Genomic DNA, 19,689 nt, shown 5'->3' with positions numbered 1-19,689 from the left:
CTGTTCTAGATCTTCGACTACTAAACGACCACATTCTACAGGACAAGTTCAGAATGGAGTCTCTACAGACGATAATACCAACGATACAGTTGAACGACTGGTTGTGGTCGGTAGATCTTGCCGATGCATACCTTCATATACCAATTCGTCAGAACTTCCAGAAATATCTGAGATTTGCTGTACAGGATGCTCATTACCAATTTCAGGTTTCAGGAATAATGGTGGAGGTTGCCATGGGCAAAACCAGGAACTGTAATCTCTCTTCATGTGACGCCCCTAAACAACATGACAACAAGGGGGTTTGAAAAAGAGATTGACCTCTCTGCAGCAGCGAGCCATCCACTGCAGTGACCAGAATATGCCGGTTAAGTGGGGACAAAGGTATCCCCAATTTTTTAACAAAATCGTAATCAATGAGGTTTACCGCAGAACCAGAGTCCACAATGGCTTCTGCGGAACTAGTCTGACCCTCCCATGTAATAGAGCAGGGAAGGAGCAGACAATCATTGTTTAAAGGGAGCGACTGCTCGCCTATGGTGTTGACCAACCCCAGACGACAGCATTCTCCTGGCCCCTTATCACCATGTAGATTGCATTTTCTTTGCCCTCTGTGACTCTTTCTCCTGACTCAACCCTGAATATCCGATTTGCATCGGCTCGTCTGCGGGTGATGGAGATCGAGAAGAGTCGTGTAAGACAGACCTTCTAGCATTCCTACCACGAACCTGTCTCTGGTAGCGCAAACGGCAGTCTATCTGTACGGCCAACGAAATTGCCTCGTCTACAGACTTGGGCTCAGGATGTCCAATCATCACATCATAAATTGCATCCGACAACCCTGCCAAAAAACAATCCAAGAGTGCAACTGGCCCCCATCTCGCAGATACTGTCCATTTCCTGAACTCAGCTGCGTAATTTTCAACCGAATCCTTGCCCTGCTGCAACGTCTTGAGCTTCTGCTCAGCAGTTGAGGCAAGGTCAGGATCACCATAAATTATAGCCATAGCTTTAAAAAATTCCTCAACTGATGCTAGGGCCTCATTCCCTGCCTGAAGACCATATGCCAAGGTCTGGGAATCTCCTGACAACAGAGTCTTAATAAACATAATTCTCTGTGTCTCGGTTCCTGAAGAATTAGGTCTCAACTCAAAGTATGATAACACTCTATTTCTAAAGTTCTGGAAGTCAGATCTGTGACCAGAAAACCTTTCAGGTACAGGCATACGTATGTCTGTGCTAGGAGGAGATCGCACTGAGTTTATAGCTGATTGAAGTTCCTGAATAGCGCCAAATAGCTGGCTGATCTGGGTCTGTTGGTTCAAAACTGTCCCGGAAAGATTGTTTACCGCGGCGGTCAGAACTTCAACATGTGCAGTATACAGTGCGTCCATTTGGGTTGGGTCTGCCATTCTGTAACGATCGGTGTCAGCACGCAGAGAGAATCTGATTATTAGCGATCTGCAGTATCACCAAGAATGCTGATATATACCCGATTATTGATGATCTGCAGTATCACTGATAATCAGATATATTGCTAACCTCTGGACACCAGTATAATGTGAGTGTTTGGTGTAACAGTACAACTCTGAGCATAGACCACCAGGGACCCCGTAGGCCTGAGTGAGTTGAGGAATACTCCCCTGACTGTGGGGAATATTCCTGTAGCCTGAGGACCCCCTAGAAGAGGGACCCAGGCTGGGTTGCAGGAAATCCTGCTGCTAATATGAACAGGCTTGCCCTAACTAGGTGTGAGGGCCTATTCTCTATGCCCTGAAACCGGGCTAAGGTATAACATAGAACTGACACAGTATCCTAGTCTTGGGTATGAGGTCCGTAGTCACAACACCCTGGAACTGGTCTAAAGCATAACATAGAACTGACACAGTATCCTAGTCTTGGGTGTGAGGTCCGTAGTCACAACACTCTGGAACTGGTCTAAAGCATAACATAGAATAACAATACAAGTAATTTGGCTCAGTGTGAATTCCCAGGTCCTCCTGGTTCTAACACACTGTAGGATCTGACTAAGGTCTGAGTGCTTCCACATAAATGTTCGCAATGGCAGACAACCAGCAACTGACAAGCAAGCTATATATATAGTTGCAGGACTCTGCCGCCCCGCCCGAACCACTCAGCCAATCAGGAGTCCAGCAGGAATCAGCTGATCGTCCTGATCAGCTGATCCATCTCCTGCCGGCATAAAGGTCTGACTTCTGGCTCGCGCGCGTAGTTCTCCATCCAGGTGCACTAACAGACCCAGCCACACAAGATTTCAAACCGCCGCATTGGACGCGGAAACAGCCACCTTGCTGCCAGTGCATGCGGCGGTCTTTCCGCAATCTATCATATAATCAGACGCATGCTGCTGCGTACAAACAGCCGCGCTGGACGCGGAGCCAGCCGCCTTGCTATCAGTACACGCGGCGGCTTTTCCCCGTTTTCTCACAGGGGATACCCCAGATTGATTTGAAGGCCACCCCATGGAACACCAAGTGCCTCAATTTCTTTTCGAGGTGCAAATACCTGCAGTCGGCGGGTTGGGACGCTCTCTCACTCCCATGGAATTTTCAGATGGCGTACATCTTTCCCCCTATTCCATTAATACACAGGGTATTGAGGAAAATACAACAGGAACAGGTGGTTGTGATAATGGTGGCTCCTTACTGGCCTCGCAGGCCGTGGTTCCCGTTGCTCCAGAAATTGTCTACCGCACCTCCGATCACTCTACCATGTGTAAAAGATTTACTGACACAAAAGCGAGTATTTCATCCGCATCCACAGGTTCTCAATTTAATGGCTTGGAGACTGAGAGGGAAAGATTACAGGAGTTAGGCTGCTCAACTGAGGTAATCGAGACTCTGTTAATCCAGGAAGTCCACTACCAACAATACATACCATAGAACGTGGAAAAGTTTTTTTTAGCATTTCTGAGTGAGAGAAATTTAAATATTTCCACGATACAGGTCAATAACGTACTAGACTTCCTTCAGAAGGGCCTGGACATGGGACTCGGCCAGAGTACGATTAGGACACAAATATCAGCAATTTCAGCGCTCACACACCGCAAATGGGCCTTTGACCCGCTAATAGTACAGTTCATGCAGGCTGTGACTAAGATGAGGCCACCCAGAAATAATTGGTATCCCCAATGGGATTTACCCCTTGTACTTAATGGTCTAGCTAGATCACCTTTTGAACCTTCAAAGGACTGTTCTTTTTTTGACCTCACTCTAAAGATAGTGTTTCTGACAGCGATCACTTCAGCTAGGAGGGTGTCGGGGTTGCAGGCGCTTAGCTGCGATCCACCAAACACGCAGTTCTTCCCGGATCGAGTAACCTTAAGACCGATCGAGCAATTTATTCCGAAGGTAGCCACTCGATTCCACTTCAACCAGGAGTGGAACCTACCATACTTCTCTGACATCACTGCCGAGTTCCCGGACGCATAAAATATTCCGCTAATTCTAAGAGACTACATCGAATGGACAAAAGATTTTTGTACTCCTAGAAGGCTATTCGTGTTCCCAGCCGGATATAAAAGAGGACAGCCAGCAACTACCAGAACGATAGCCTCATGGTTAGTGAGGGCTATCAAGTCAGCATATAGGGCCATGGGTGTGACTCCACCTGAGGAGATCACGGCCCACTCCCCTCGATCAATTGCCTCATTATGGGCTGCATTAGTAAAAGTACCCCCTGAAGTCATCTGTAAGGCCGCGAACTGGTCATCAGAAAATACTTTTATAACTCACTATAAAGTACATCCGGGGGGACTGTCTACAGTAGAGTTCGGTAGAGGAGTCTTGTCTGCCGTTAAAGATTCTGTATTTACTTGATTGAGATATTTACATAACTGTAAGATGATTTATTTTCTGTTGTTTTCTTGATTGATTAAACCTTTCATTTGTTGCAGAACTTGTTCCCTCCCATTTTTCTTATTCTATGCAGAACCCCGTAGTAAGACTGCCATGGAAATGGAAAACGGAAAATTGTATACTTACCTGACGGTAATTTTCCTTTCCTTTCTAGGTCCATTGCAGCCTACGGAGGGCCCACCCTAGTTAGTTCAGTCGATTGTGGACTAGCAAAAAAGCACCTTGGAGGGGGCAGGCCTGAAAATTTATACTGATAGGTCCTGTAGGGGTTCGGAGGCGGGACTAACCCCGTAGTAAGGCTGCCATGGACCTAGAAAGGAAAGGAAAATTACCGTCAGGTAAGTATACAATTTTCCGTTTTCCTTTTCTCCCATTTAGTTGACTCTTGGGTTTTTGGATTAGTTCCCACTAGACTGCTGATAAAAACTAGCATTGCATGGTTAGAGTAAGACTCACCAGATCGGGGACACTTTGGCGCAGTTGGTGAGCTTAAGCGCGTTAAAGCGTGACCAAGAGCCCCTGTCACTGTTTTCCTGTTGTGTGCTGCAGCTCCTCTGTTTGTTGTAAACCAGAGGTGCCCACACTTTTTTGGCTTGTGAGCTACTTTAAAAAAATTAGCAAGTCAAAATGATCTACCGATGTACAATTTTAGGAGCGCATTTGTATATACAGAATGGAAACTGTAGTGGGGTCAGGATCTACAATGAAGTCCTTTGCGATCTACCTAATGGGCACCCCTGCTGTAAACCAATCACAGTGATCACTAAAAAAAATCATATTACGACACAGAGGCATGTTCTGTATAAAATGACCTGCCTCTGTGTCCTTCCAGTATTCTCTTTAACCATTTCGGGACAGGTCCCCTAGCCCCCCTTAAGGACCAAGCATTTTGCGGTGGGGGGTGCGCACGTTTGGGGGGGGGTCAGGCGTCCGGATCCCCTCGGTGGCTGGCTGGGCAGTGTCCTCCCATGGTGGCAGATGTCCCCCCTTTCGCCAGAAGCCATCACTCACCTTCCAGGCTCCAGCGATGAGCCACAGTAGCCCCCTCTTCTCCGGCCGGCATCTCTGCTCCTAATGCCGCTCAGTTCCGGGTCGCGGCTTGATGATATCATCAAGCCGGGACCCGGAACTGAGCGACATTAGGAGCGGAGATGCCGGCCAGAGCAGAGGGGAGCGCCGATCGTCGCTGGAACGGCAGGGAGGTGAGTGGATCCTTTTCTTTCCCCCCCCCTGCCGCCGCACCGCGGTCAAAATGATCACTACGCGATCCGCTGGCGATCAAAGTGATCAAGTGATCAGCAGCCATACACGATGGCTGCTGATCACTGAGGGGAGATGTTAGCTGTCATATGAGAGCTTAATCTCCCCCTCCGGGTGCGCACGATCGGGTCGGGAGTGGAAACGGCGGGCCGGCGTAGATTCTACGCCGCATCAGGCTAGAACAGCCACAAGTGCGGCATAGAATGTAATGCAGGCGGTCCAGATAAGGCTAAAGGGAAGGTCCAAAATCAGGGAAAGACAACCTACAGCTAGTTAACTAGTTCGCCTCTAAGGGTTTTTCCCCTTAAAAATCAGAGCAATTTTCACATTTCAGTGCTGCATCCATTCATTCAACAATAACAATATAAATATACATTGGTTGTTGTTTTTTCCGCCACAAATTAGGTTTTCTTTGGGTGGTAACTTTTGCTAATAATTATTTAATTTTATATGCATTTAAAATGGAATAAGAAGGAAAATTATTTAAAATACCATTATTTCTCAATTTTTTAGACATTATAGTTTTAAAATAAAATGTGCTACTGTAACTAAAGTGAGCCCGAGGTGAGAGTTATATGGAGGCTGCCATATTAAATTCCTTTTACGCAATTACAGTTGACTGGTTGTCCTGCTGACCCTCTGCCTCTAATACTTACAGCCATAGACCCTGAAAAAGCATGCAGCAGATCAAGTGTTTCTGACAATATTGGCATATCTGACAATATTAGCTGCATGCTTGTTTCTGGTGTACTTCAGACACTACTGCAGTTAAATAAATCAGCAGGGCTGCCAGGCAACTGGTATTGTTTAAAAGGAAACAAATATGGTAGCCTCCACTTCACCTCGGGTTCAATTTAAAACCCACTTTTGATTGATTTTGGTTTTCTCATTGTACTCAATGATTACAAGCCCTTATTTGCAGAAATAACAGTAATACTCCCTCATGACAAACATTTAAAAAGCTGAGTCCCTAAGGTGACAATTTATGTATTGTCTTTTGGCTAAGTGGGCAGGTTATAGGGATAGGAAATGTATATTTTATTATTTTTTGTTGTAATATTCTGTTTGGCCGCTAGATGGCCCAACAAATGTTCTTGTCTGGTTAAAACAGCTCCAGCTTGTGTTCCAGCCAGCAGGAAATTACAGTAAAGGCTTGTTCACACCGTGGCCCAGTGCACACCAAAAACCTCTAGCAGATCTGCAAAACGCTAGAGGTTTTTGAAGCAGATTTTAGAGCGATTCTAGGCATCTTTAAAGAGGTTTTCTAAACATGCCTAGCGTTTTTTGGAGCGTTTTTGTGTAGCAGATTACAAAATTTGTTGCAGTAAAAGCTGTTACTGAATAGAGTTGTCGCGAACGGTTCCCGAACAGTTCGCCGGCGAACATCTCAGCATCTCTGGGCCCTGTACTACTTCCGGGTCGCTATGACCCGCAGTAGTACGCCTGCGCTGGCCCGGCAGTGTGTGTCCTAGATCGCGCTCCTGTTGCCGGAGTGACGTCACGCTCATGCGCAGAGAGTGCCCGGCAACAGGAGCGCGATATAGGACGCGCACCGCCGGGCCAGCGCAGGCGTACTACTCCGGGTCATAGCGACCCGGAAGTAGTACAGGGCCCAGAGATATTCGCCCGGCGAACGGTTCGGGCCATCTCTATTACTGAACAGCTTCTGTAACAAAAACACCTGGAAAGCTGCTCTGATCTAACGTTTTTCAGAGCTGTTTTCCACTTTCCTATACTTTAACATTGAGGCAGAAACGCCTCAGAAATCTACAAAAATGCTGCAGCCCCTGAGTTTGCGTTTGTGGAAAAAACGAGCCGCTCTGGTGTGCACCGTCCCATTCACTTTCATTAGCCAAGCAGTTTTCCCCGTGCAAGCGTTTGGTGTGCACCAGCCCTTAGGGTGTTTATGCCCTTTTTTTCCAGTGCAGGCGATTTTCAAAATCGCCAACAAAACACTTGTGCAATGAATCTCTGTGAGAAGGTTCATATCAGCACGTTGCGTCTGCTTTGCGGAGGTGCCTGTACCATTTTTGGGGCATTTTGCTATAATGGAAGGTATAGGAAGGGCGCTAAACCCTCAAAAAAACACTTTATGCTGCGATTGCGTTCACGTTTTTTAGAAGAAATACATAGTATTTATTCTTTTTGGAGTCAAAGAGTTCACTACCTGACTTGCGTCAGGAGGTGAATAACAAAACTGCTCTGGAAAAGCCATTTTACCAAAAACGCAGCACACAGTGGTGTTCCGGGAGGGAATACAACGCGCACAAAATCGCTAAACGCTTAGATGTGAATGAGGCCTTACTGTCATTTACAATTAGGGATGCTCTTCTAAGTGCCTACCTACTCGAAATCGCAAAGTTAATTACAGCAGCTGTGCAGGTGGGTGAGGAAGCGTTAACATACCCATGCTGCCATCTGTTCCAAAGTGCTCTAATTGAGTCGCACGTTGCGTTCCAAGTCGTGTTCCGATCACTACCACGCTCCCTCCTTCAACCCAGAAGGAGGAAGAGTGGTAGTGACATGGAACACGACTTCGAAGGCAACTTACGATGCGATTGGAGCGCTTTGGAACAGACAGCAGCATGGGTAAGTTATCCCTCCCTCACCCGCCTCCACAGCTGCTGTAAATAACTTTTCGATTCAGAGTAGCTACAAGTAGTTAGCTACTCGGAAGAGCATCTCTATTTACAACGCAATGATTACTGTTGCTCATTGCAACAGTAATCATTGTCACTTTAGAGTAACAATTGTAAGGTTCAGTGGAGAAAAGAAAGAATCTTATGCCACAATAATTTTTTTTATTTGATTATAACAAATGCGAAATACGCTTCATTAATAAAAAAATAAATATAGCAACGCAACATAAAAACAGAACGGCGGCAAATATGAGCCTTCTAGCGGAAGCACAGTGATCAGCGGAGAAGACGGAGACCAGTGTCATGTGACGATGACGCTGCAAGCCATCGCCTGAAATCTGGAGGGAGAAGCGCAGGAAGGAGGGGACCCAGGTGAGGGGTCTGGCCACCCTCCCTGCCGCTGTCCCCGCTCCCCCCTTCCAAGCTTCCCCCATACCGGGGACAACTATACTACCTACACTGGGGGCAACTATACTATCTATTCTGGGGACAACTATACTACCTACACTGGGAGCAACTATACTACCTGCCCTGGGGGCAACTATACTTACTACCTTCACTGGGGGCAACTATACTACCTACACTGGGGGCAACTATACTACCTATACTGGGGGCAACTATACTACCTATACTGGGGGCAACTATACTACCTACACTGGGGGCAACTATACTACCTGCACTGGGGGCAACTATACTACCTACACTGGAGGCAACTATACTACCTTCACTGGGGGCAACTATACTACCTTCACTGGGGGCAACTATACTACCTACACTGGGGGCAACTATACTATCTATACTGGGGGCAACTATACTACCTATACTGCGGGCAACTATACTACCTATACTGCGGGCAACTATACTACCTATACTGGGGGCAACTATACTATCTATACTGGGGGCAACTATACTACCTATACTGGGGCCTGTCAGCTCCTGTCACCGAAACAGGAAGTGGCTGCCGGCGGGGCCAGGAGGATCGGAGGGAGATGGCGAGGGCACCGGACAGCTGCAGCGGGCTATTGGAAGCCCCAGGTGAGTAAAACTCATTTTTTTTGTTTGACTTAAGTGTCCCTTTAAGTTACTCCACACCAAACTCATTTATGCATGTCTTTATGGTGTGCAGTTATGTTAAAACTGTTCCCACAAAGTTGTATGAAATTGTTCAAATGTCCTGGTATCCTGATGCAGTCAGATTCCTGTGATAAGAACGAGCCCAACCTCTGAAAAGCAACTCCACACCATAATCCTCCCTCCACCAAACTTTACGTTTGGTACAATGCAGTCAGGAAATAACCGTTCTCCTGACATCTAGCAAACCCAGACTCACACCAGATTGCCAGAGAATCATGATTCATCGCCAGGGAGAACACATCTTTTTTTCCAGATACTTTTTATTGAAAAATATTTATTGTGGATTTTTTTCTCCACAAAAACAGTATAAAGAAAGAAATGCAGTATTGTCAATGTGCCTCCATATGAAACAATACATTCTTCAATCCTCATTTTTTTTTTAAAGAAATCACATTTTTGTATAACAAAAGTACATGACAATGGAAAGATATATTAGTGTACTACTGTCTACATATGTTTAAGTTATGAACACATCTCTTTTAGGCCACATACAGACATCAGACCATAGTCTTTGGAAAATGAAAGATCACAGACCAATCTTACCACCCTTCCTGTAGTATAAGAGCCATACTCTACACAGTCTTTTCTATGGAGCTGAACTCCACACCAGGAAAAAAATCTCTGCAGGCTGCTGCACACACAGATGCTGTACAGACACAAAAGATCAGTATCTGCAAAAGATCTGTTCCTGCCAAAAATCCATTCCTGCAAATTGCAATGATAGTCTATGAGATCTGCAGATCATCATACACACATGATTTAACTGACATTCATCTGCAGATCAGATCCACCAGGATGGATTTTCAGATCTGTAGATCTGCAGATGAATGTCAGTTAAATCATGTGTGTATGATGATCTGCAGATCTCATAGACTATCATTTCAATTTGCAGGAATGGATTTTTGGCAGGAACAGATCTTTTGCAGATACTGATCTTTTGTGTCTGTACAGCATCTGTGTGTGCAGCATCTTCCCCAGATTTTTTCCTGATGTGGAGTTCAGCTCCATAGAAAAGACTGTGTAGAGGATGGCTCTTATACTACAGGAAGGGTGGTAAGATTGGTCTGTGATCTTTCATTTTCCAAAGACTATGGTCTGATGTCTGTATGTGGCCTTACTCTAGAGTCGGTGTGTTTACACCACTGGATCCAATACTTTGCATTGCACTTGGTGATGTAAGGCTTAAGGCTCATACACACATCAGACCATAGTCTTTGGAAAATGAAAGATCACAGACCAATTTTACCCCCTTCCTGTAGTATGAGAGCCATACCTTCACAGTCTTTCTATGGAGCTGAACTCCCCAGACAGAAATCTTTGCAAGATGCTGCACACACAGATGCTGTAGACATTCAAAAGATCAGTATCTGCAAAGGATCCATTCCTGAAAAATGCATTCATAGTCTATGATATCTGCAGATCATCATACACACCTTGTTTAACAGACATTAATCTGCAGATCAGATCCACCAGATCTTCAGATCTGAAGAGGATTATCAGATCTGCAAATGAATGTCTGTTAAACAAGGTGTATATGATGATCTGCAGATCTCATAGGCTATGAATGCAATTTGCAGGAACGGATCTTTGGCAGGAACAGATCTTTTGCAGATACTGATCCTTTGTGTCTGTACAGCATCTTTGTGTGCAGCATCTTGCAAAGATTTTTTTCCGATGGGGAGTTCAGCTCCATAGAAAAGACTGTGTAGAGTATGGCTCTCATACTACATGAAGGGTGGTAAGATTGGTCTGTGATCTTTTATTCTCCAAAGACTATGGTCTGATGTGTGTATGAGCCTTTAGATGCAGCTGCTTGGCCATGGAAACCCATTCTATGAAGCTCTCTATACACTGTTCTTTAACTAATATGAAGGTCATCTGAATTTTGGAGATCTGTAGATACTGACTCTACACAAAGTTACTGGCTTCAGCGCAACATGAATCTTAGTGACCGCTGACCCCACTCTGTGATTTTATGTTGACGACTACTTTGTGCTTATTGTACTTAATTGCTTCCACTTTGTTTTAATAGCACTAACAGTTGACCATGTAATACTTAGTAATGAGGAGATTTCACAAATGGACTTATTTGACAGGTGGCATGCCTTCCCGCTACAACTCTGGAATTCACAGAGATCATGAGAATGACCCGTTCTTTCACGAATGTATGCAGAAGAGTAGCCAGCATACACAGGTGCTTTATTTTATACACACGTTGCCATGGAAGTGATTTAGAATAACCGAATTCAATGATTTAGCGCGGTGTCCCAAATACCTTTGTCAGTACTGTGTAGTGTGTATTATTATTGATTTATAAAGCGCCAACATGTTCTGTGGCGCTGTACAACGTAAGAAACGAACATGGGGTACATAACAATACAGACAATTGTATACACCAATATCCAAAATACAGAATTAGTAGATTTCCCTGCTCTTGATAAAGCGGCGTAATAGCCGCGGAACCGGTGGAGACATCCGCCTGGGGTCCCCTCTCCTCCCTGCCTGCCTGATGCTTGCGCTCCCATCCGGATAAGTATATTGCTCTTTTGTTCACTCTATTACTTGCGCAGTATGCAGTATCATAGTCACTTGGGAATGTGTGTCTCAGCCTCATAGGATTTTGTATGTTTACAATATATGTATTGATCGTATTGCATCTTTTTACCTTTTGCATCATACTGTGTGGTTTTGTTATCACCTTGGTCATTTTTCTACAATTGTCACTAGGGATTTATTTGCACTTTATCACTGGTATACTCGCAATCTACTAAACCCGGGTTCAAGCACAGCGGGTGGCTCTTTGTTGAGCACCACTGGGGCTATTTAATGACCTATTATCATAATTAATTTTTGGGCGCTTTATACTTATGCAACTTTGCTTATGCTAATTATTATTGATGCTACAGGCGGCATTAATGTTTTAATTGTTTTGTTTCTATAGTGATGTTTTGAATTGTACTGAATAAAATTTGCATATACCTTTGAATACTATATATGTGTGGTGCTGGTTTCTAAAGGGCCTAGTTCTCTTGTTCTCATACAGTTTCAAAATTGGTCCTAGCACACACATTGATAGTGTTGCGGAGTCACTTCTACAAAATATAGAATTAGTACAAACTACAGAATCGATACAAAATACAGAATTGGTAATTACAGTGACAAAAGTAACATGACAAATAAATTGTATAACAAATTCTAAGACACAAAGGGCTTGATTCACTAAAACGTGATGACTCATATCACGGCCGTGCTAGTGTTTTTGCGAGAATTTGTGATTGCGCGCAAAAATTTGCGATTGAAAATGTGCGCAAAAACACTAGCGCAGCCGTGATATGAGTTTTCACGGTTTAGTGAATCAAGCCCTAAGGGTGAGAGAGCCCTGCCCTTGTGAACTTATAATCTAAATAGTGAATGTTGGTTGTTTATATTTTTTTCCTGGGGGGGGGGGGGGAACGCATGCTGACAGTTAGAGGGACATTCTAATTGTTAATTGAGAGATGCGTCTGCTCAATTATTATCAGAGATTCTTGAAGTTCTTGTGGGAAACAGTGTCAGTGTTTAATGGACGCTTTGTGATGTGGTTTGCTGCACTGCACCATCTATGCTACATTTACAGTGCGGCAGATGCGTTTCGTCATAATGGAGTGTGGCATCGCAATGAAGGCTTCAGTGCGCTACCACAAAACGCCGCACGTTAACAGTGACAGTAAAGCATAGTTTTAATTGGCTGTATGCTCCACTGTATGCGACACAAATTGGACATAGCATACGGTATAACTTTTTTGTTCTGTTATATTCCCGTTATACAGGGAATGCAGCACAGTATCTCACTGTGAACCTAGCCTAATTAGATACCAGTGGTTCTAGATGTAAGTCTGGTTTCAGGGGAATAAAGAGATAATTTGCATATTCAGTAGTGATGCATTGTGGGTAACCACAGTTGTTCACTTAAAGTTGAATTATCGCAAATATCTTCTGTTTTAAAGAGAGTCTGAAGCCATAATAAAAATGGCTTTTTTGCCTATATATAGCAGGGGCATGTGTGCCCCTGCTAAAACCCCGCTATCCCGCGGCTGAACGAGGGTCCTTTCCCCTCCAAATCCCCCCCTGCAAAATCATGACCAACTTGGTCGTAGATTTTGCTACCTCTGTGCGCTTCCGTGTGAGGCAAGGCTATGAGCTGCAGCCCTGCCTCACACGCGTCTATCAGCGGCTGATCTCCACCTCTCCCCCGCCTCTCTCAGTGAAGGAAGACTGAGAGGGGCGGGGGAGAGGCGGAGATCCGCCGCTGATAGACGCGTGTGAGGCAGGGCTGCAGCTCATAGCCCCGCCTCACACGGAAGCGCTCCCCGGGCAGCACAGGGGGGATTTGGAGGGGAAAGGACCCTCGTTTAGCCGCTGGATAGCGGCAATTTAGCAGGGGCACACATGCCCCTGCTATATATAAGCAAAAAAGCCATTTTAATTGTGGCTTCAGACTCTCTTTAAGAAGGCAAAACACACTAAGCATTGCTTTTTAGTAGAGAGCTTTTCTGTCTCTTTTAGTCCCCTATACTTTCCTAGTGGTTTTGGGTCAACCTGAGCTGCTTGGGTATTCTGTTGTACTGGACCAAGCCCTATCAATACCTGCCATGATCTGATGAGGACCAAAATTCTGAAATAGGCTGTTGGGTTGATGTGGCTCTGTAAAATGTATAAGCTATGGGCTAACTATATACCAGAATCAGAATCAATTGTATTCAGTGGTTCTGGATGTAAGCCTGGCTTCATAAGAATAGAGATAATTTGCGTATTCAGTAGTGATGCATATTAGGTAACAACAGTTGCCCACTTAACGTTAATCTGTAGTGAAAAAACAAAACAGATACCTAAGGAGAGGGAAGGCTCTAGGTCCTATAGAGTCTTCTCATTCTCCTCACAGTTCCCCCGGAGGGTTCAGCGTTCAAATCTCCCACTGCGGGAGACCTAGGAAGTTTTCGGAAACACTTGGACTCCTGAAGACGAACAATTTTTTACTGCACACAAGCGAGTGCTCGAGAGATGGTGCTCGCAAGTGTGTAGTATGGAGCCCGAGTGCTTCCAAAGACTCCCAAAGCCCATCTAACGTGGAAGAGAGCAGTCTCCCACCGATTGGTTGGAGACTGCTAACGGGGGAGCCTGCGTGGGAATGCGGGGACCGTGAGGAGACCGGGAAGGCTCTATAGCCTAGGTTCTCAACGTGTGGTACACGTACCCCAGAGGGTACTTCTGATGGTTCCAGGGGGTACTCAGGTTTGATATACTTGACCAAGAATAACAGATTTAGAGTTTTAGAAAATGATACAACTTATTTAAACAACACCAAATTAGTATTTTAGTCAAAAGCAATAGTAAATGCTTGGAAATTGTTTAGAACCAATTACCGTATTTTTCGGAATATAAGACGCTCCGACATATAAGACACACCTAGTTTTAGATGGCAAAAATCAGGAAAAAAAAAAACTAAACCTAGATGCGTCTTCGTACAGGGGCGTCTTACCAACCTACTCCCCTCTAAAATGTCTCCATCTAGGCTACACTGGCCAGCTACACAACACTTCACTAACTAACCCCTTCTGCCCCCCACCAACTACACTACACCTCACTACACTTCACTAACTAACCTCTGCTGTCCCCACCAACTACACTACACTAACTAACCCCTTCTGTCCCCCACCAACTACACCTCACTACACTTCACTAACTAACTCCTTCTGCCCCCCACCAACTACACTTCACTAACTAACCTATGCTGTCCCCACCAACTACACTACACTTCACTAACTAACCTATGCTGCCCCCACCAACGACACTACACTATGCAACACTTCACTAACTAACCTCTGCTGTATCTCACCTGATCCTGCCGCCACGCTCCTGTCCTCCATCAGCGGTAATCCGAGACTGCTCGATCATCCAGATTCATGTCTTCTGTATCATGAGGCTTCCCACTCATTAAGGATGCAGCTCTTTGGCGTCCCATCCGCCGCGTTCCTCATCGCTGCAGTCTCGGTATATAGACTGCAGCCTTCCGGTGTACTCGTTCCTCTGCCGATACTCTTCCTAGTTACCGCGTCATAGGCACTTCCTGGTTACAGCGCACGTGACGTCAGGCGCACGTGCGCTGCGGGTCACACAGAAGAGGCACTGTAACCAGGAAGTGTCTATGACGCGGTAACTAGGAAGAGTATCGGGCAGAGGAATGCGTACACCGGAAGGCTGCAGTCTATATACCGAGACTGCAGCGATGAGGAACGTGGCGGATGGGACGCCAAAGAGCTGCATCCTTAAGGAATGGAAAGCCTCATGATACAGAAGACATGAATCTGGATGATCGGGCAGCCTCGGATTACCGCAGATGGAGGACAGGAGCGCGGCGGCAGGATCAGGTGGGTATATTCTGGGACCCAAAACCGTACCTTTTGAATATAAGACGCACCCACTTTTCCCCCCCCAGTTTTGGGGAAGAAAAAGTGCGTCTTATATTCCGAAAAATACGGTATCATGTACTACGATTAAATATATATTTGTCAATGGGTACTTGTGATAATGTTTACTATGCTAGGGGGTACTTGGTGAGTACAAGGGTTTAAAAGGGGTACATACAGTGGCTTGCAAAAGTATTTGGCCCCCTTGAAGTTTTCCACATTTTGTCACATTACTGCCACAAACATTAATCAAGGTTATTGGAATTCCACGTGAAAGACCAATACAAAGTGGTGTACATGTGAGAAATAGAACGAAAATCATACAGGATTCCAAACATTTTTTTACAAATCAATAACTGCAAAGTGGGGTGTGCGTAATTTTTCAGCCCCCTGAGTCCCACCTTTTGCTGCAATTACAGCTGCCAGTCTTTTAGGGTATGTCTCTACCAGCTTTGCACATCTAGAGACTGAAATCCTTGCTCATTCTTCTTTGCAAAACAGCTCCAGCTCAGTCAGATTAGATGGACAGCGTTTGTGAACAGCAGTTTTCAGATCTTGCCACAGATTTTCGATTGGATTTAGATCTGGACTTTGACTGGGCCATTCTAACACATGGATATGTTTTGTTTTAAACCATTCCATTGTTGCCCTGGATTTATGTTTAGGGTCGTTGCCCTGCTGGAAGGTGAACCTCCACCCCAGTCTCAAGTCGTTTGCAGACTCCAAGAGGTTTTCTTCCAAGATTGCCCTATATTTGGCTCCATCCATCTTCCCATCAACTCTGACCAGATTCCCTGTCCCTGCTGAAAAGAAGCACCCCCAGAGCATGATGCTGCCACCCCCATATTTGACAGTGGGGATGGTGTGTTCTGAGTGATGTGCAGTGTTAGTTTTCCGTCACACATAGTATTTTGCATTTTAGCCAAAAAGTTCAATTTTGGTCTCATCTGACCAGAGCACCTTCTTCCACATGTTTGCTGTGCCCCACACATGGCTTGTGGCAAACTGCAAATGGGATTTCCTATGCTTTTCTGTTCACAATGGCTTTCTTCTTGCCACTCGTCCATAAAGGCCAACTTTGTGCAGTGCACGACTAATAGTTGTCCTATGGACAGATTCCCCCACCTGAGCTGTAGATCTCTGCAGCTCGTCCAGAGTCACCATGGGCCTCTTCACTGCATTTCTGATTAGCGCTCTTCTTGTTTGGCCTGTGAGTTTAGGTGGATGACCTTGTCTTGGTAGGTTTACAGTTGTGCCATAATCCTTACATTTCTGAATGATTGCTTGAACAGTGCTCCGTGGGATGTTCAAGGCTTTGGAAATCTTTTTGTAGCCTAAGCCTGCTTTAAATTTCTCAATAACTTTGTTCCTGACCTGTCTGGTGTGTTATTTGGACTTTATGGTGTTGTTGCTCCCAATATTCTCTTAGACAACCTCTGAGGCCGTCACAAAGCAGCTGTATTTGTACTGACATTAGATTACACACAGGTGCACTCTATTTAGTCATTAGCACCCACCAGGCAATGTCTATGGGGAACTGACTGCACTCAGACCAAAGGGGGCTGAATAATTACGCACACCCCACTTTGCACTTATTGATTTTTAAAAATATGTTTGGAATCATGTATGATTTTCGTTCCACTTCTCATGTGTACACCACTTTGTATTGGTCTTTCACGTGGAATTCCAATAAAATTGATTCATGTTTGTGGCAGTAATGTGACAAAATGTGGAAAACTTCAAGGGGGCCGAATACTTTTGCAAGCCACTGTACCAATAAAATGTTGAGAAACACTGCTCTATAGGACCCAGAGACTTCCTTCCCCTTAGGTGAGTAGCTGTTCTTTATTTTTATTATCACTTAAGACTCCCTTTAAATCTGAATTATTGCAAAAACCTTCTGTTTTAAGAAATCAAATTAAACTGAACATTGCTTTTTAGTAGGAGGGCTTTTCAGTCTCTTTTAGTTCTCTATACTTTCCTAGTGGTTTTGAGTCCTCCCAAGCTGATTGGGTATTCTGTTGTGGATTAACTAACACTGTGGAATTCCTCAAGTCATGAACTGTTGATGGATCATGAGGATGGGTTTGAAAATCATTACTGGTACATGTGTATAATACTGTCTACCGAATTTGACTGCTCCTTCTTGGAAAGTTGAGAGTCCTGGCTTTCATTTGCACTGTGCCCAACGTTGGTGCTATGCATCATTCCTGAGTTATGGAGTTTTGAAAGAGCAGTGCCCTCTCCTTTTAAAGTGTTATTCCCCGCTTTACTGGAATCATTGTCCCCTTGCCTGCTTGCTGGGCTGCAGGCTTGGTCCTTGGAGAAAATATATTTTAACCAACAGCCAAAGCCAGTAGACGGTATAATATGTAAGTACCACATTGGTAGACAGTATAATACGTAAGTACCACATTATTCGATACCTAAGATGTCTGTTTCTACTTGGCACAATTATCCCTCCCACTGGCGTAGCTAAGGAGCTTGGGACCCCAGTGCGAGTTTTACATGGGGCCCAAGCACTCTACTGATATGAAGCCTTAAAACCTACCAAGGACAGTTTCAGTGTCAGGGAGGTGTAACCAGAGTTAAGGTAGCCATACACTGGTCGATTTGCCATTAGATCGTCCAGCTGATAGAGATGTGGCGAACGGTTCCCGAACCGTTCGCCGGCGAACATCTCTAAATTCATGGGCCTCTTACTACTTCCGGGTCGCAATGACCCGGAGTAGTACGCCTGCGCTGCCCGGCAGAGAGCGTCCTAGATCGCGCTCCCGTTGCCGGGCACTCTGCGCATGAGCGTGACGTCATGAGTGACGTCACGCTCATGCGCAGAGAGCGCCCGGCAACAGGAGCGCGATCTAGGACGCGCTCCGCCGGGCAGCGCAGGCATACTACTCCGGGTCATTGCGACCCGGAAGTAGTAAGAGGCCCAGAGAGGTTCGCCAGGCGAACTGTTCGGCCCAACACTACCAGCTGACAGATCCCTATCTGATCGAATCTGATCAGAGAGGGATTGTATGGCTGCCTTTACTGCAAACAGATTGTGAATCGATTTCAGCCTGAAACCGATCACAATCTGTGGAACCGCCGCTGCCGCCTGTCCCCCCGACCCCCACGCATACATTACCTGAAGCTGGCTCCGGGTCCTCTTCTCCGAGCTGCACCCCGCACCGCATCCCAGCATACACTGTGTCACTCCGTGACCAGGAAGTTCAAATAGAGCGCCCTCTATTTGAACTTCCTGGTCACTGGAGTGACACAGGAAGTTAATGTATGCTGGGATGGAAGCAAGAGCGGTGCAGCGCAGAGAAGCTGCGGAGAAGATGCCCAGGAGCCAGCGTCAGGTAATGTATAACTGTATCGGATCGGCCGCCGCTAGCGACGCACTCCCTAACCGCGGGCGATCGACGGAAGTAACCCGCACGGCGCGATCGACGGACCGATCCGATTTCGGGAGTAAATCGGATCGGCTGGTGCGTTTAGCGCAAACGATTGGCAGCAGATTCGATCCCAGTGATCGAATCTGCTGTCGAATCGGCGGCAAATCGAGCCAGTGTATGGCCAGCTTAAGGAAACATTAGATAAAGATTACTACTGTCCAGTGCACATTCTGGGAATATACCATACGTTTTTTTTGGCAGATAGATAATTTCCAAAAGGACTGTTCTGATTTTGATCGTTTTTCCAATCGATTTTCTCATAAAGTGAATGGAAATCGATCAGCCAGTAAATCTGCCAAAAAAATTTGTTGTGTATTCCCAGCATAGGAGGTGTTTATTACCAGTATTGCACCATTGAAAAGCTAATAAGTTGGATGAATGAGGGCCCCTCTGCTCTAGGGGCCATGGTGCGGTCGCAACCTCTGCACCTCCTATTGCTATGCCACTGATCTCTCCATTGGTGCCCAGATATGCCCCAGTTGTATTAGGCTTCTAGGCAGTGGTGTAGCTAAGGAGCTGTGGGCCCCGATGCAAGTTTTACATTGGGGCCCCTAAGCACTCTATACATAAGAATTAATACGGTTCACCAAAACCTGCCAATGGCAACTACAGTGTCAGAGGTGCAAGAAGGGGATGGGGAGCAGTTTACCACTATTCAAAGTATCTATAGAAGTGATTATTATGAGCACAGGACCAATAGAGAGCTAATACTGCAGTTGAGGGAGGGCCCCTCTGGCTCTAGAGCCCCGATGCAGTCTCAACCTCTGCAACCACTATTGCTACTCCCAGCTCCTAGGAATGCCCATACTCCAGAAGTTCTGCACGAAATCCATGAGTCTGGAAATGCCCAAATATTGTCTGCTAAAATGTAATAAAATGTGCACGTTAGTAG

This window comes from Hyperolius riggenbachi, chromosome 3, assembly GCF_040937935.1.
Source record: "Hyperolius riggenbachi isolate aHypRig1 chromosome 3, aHypRig1.pri, whole genome shotgun sequence".
In the NCBI taxonomy this organism is placed as follows: domain Eukaryota; kingdom Metazoa; phylum Chordata; class Amphibia; order Anura; family Hyperoliidae; genus Hyperolius; species Hyperolius riggenbachi.
The sequence above is the reverse complement of the archived record's forward strand: the minus strand, read 5'-3'. Positions refer to the sequence as shown.